The sequence below is a fragment of the Gossypium arboreum genome, chromosome 6 (genome assembly GCF_025698485.1).
Source record: "Gossypium arboreum isolate Shixiya-1 chromosome 6, ASM2569848v2, whole genome shotgun sequence".
NCBI lineage: Eukaryota > Viridiplantae > Streptophyta > Magnoliopsida > Malvales > Malvaceae > Gossypium > Gossypium arboreum.
The window spans coordinates 8,992,507-8,993,201 of NC_069075.1; positions in this window are offsets into that span (position 1 = coordinate 8,992,507).

The window sequence follows — 695 nt, forward strand, 5'->3', positions numbered from 1 at the left end:
TCTTTTCTTCCTGTCTCGTAGTGTTTGCCAAGCATACATCCCATTGAATTATCAAATACTGTCAAATATAGTATCAATGGTCTACCCGGACTAGATGGCGTTAATACTGGAGGATTTGACAAATATTGTTTAACCCTGTCAAAGGTCTCCTAGCACTCATCATCCCACAAACCTGGGTTGTGTTTCTTGAGAAGATGAAATATGGGGTCACATTTCTTAGTTAGTTGCGAAATAAACCGAGCGATATAATTTAGTCTTCCCAGAAAACCTCGAACTTCCTTCTGAGTGCGTGGCGGAGGCAATTGTTGTATAGCCTTGACTTTGTCAGGGTCGACCTCGATTCCTTTTTCACTGACAATGAAACCGAGTAGCTTTTCTAATCTAGCCTCGAAAGTACATTCTGTTGGATTGAGCTTTAGCTGGAATTTTCTCAGCCTTAAGAACAATTTCCTCAAAACCTGTATGTGCTCTTTTTCAGTTCGAGATTTTGCGATCATATCATTAACGTAAACCTCAATTTCCTTGTACATCATGTTGTGAAACAAGGTTACCATGGCTCTTTGATACGTTGATCTCGCATTTTTTAACCCGAATGGCATTACCCTATAACAGAATGTTCCCCACAAGGTTATGAAGGTGGTCTTTTTCATATCTACAGGATGCATCTTTATCTGATTGTATCCAGAGAAGCCATC